This window comes from Cynara cardunculus (assembly GCF_001531365.2).
Source record: "Cynara cardunculus var. scolymus isolate 2C chromosome LG 14, CcrdV1, whole genome shotgun sequence".
NCBI lineage: Eukaryota > Viridiplantae > Streptophyta > Magnoliopsida > Asterales > Asteraceae > Cynara > Cynara cardunculus.
The window spans coordinates 1489572-1490126 of record NC_037541.1 but is presented as its reverse complement, the minus strand read 5'-3'; positions in this window follow the sequence as shown (position 1 = coordinate 1490126).

Genomic DNA, 555 nt, shown 5'->3' with positions numbered 1-555 from the left:
ATGTAAGTTACATTTTAACCAAACCCAAAGATGCAACATTATTGGTTGATGTGGGTTAGCAAAGTTTGCACAAAATATTGGGTTAGTATTTGAACCACCCTCTATATATATATATATTATGGAGATTCAAACGAGAACATTTTATTTTATGAAAACACAAAAACATTATTTTCACATGTGATAATATATGTGAGTGGTATGCGGACGAATTGGCTAATGACCTTGGTCTAACCAAAAGTTGTTCATGTCTCTAATTTTAATATCAAATGTGATAGACTAAACTATCAAATATGATTGATTATAATAAGAGATATTCTCGTTTGGTTATATATATATATATATATATATATATATATGTGTGTGTGTGTGTGTGTGTGTGTGTGTGCGCTCATGCGTGCGTAGAGAAAGGTTTATTTGAGAATTGATGAATATTTAAGAAGTAAAGAAGTGATCCTGCCCTTTCATCTGATCAGCATTTGAGGCTTTGACCGTGAAGATACCAGATAATTCGTCGCATGGGTATAAGGAAGATAGATGGTAGTTTCGTAACTTTTA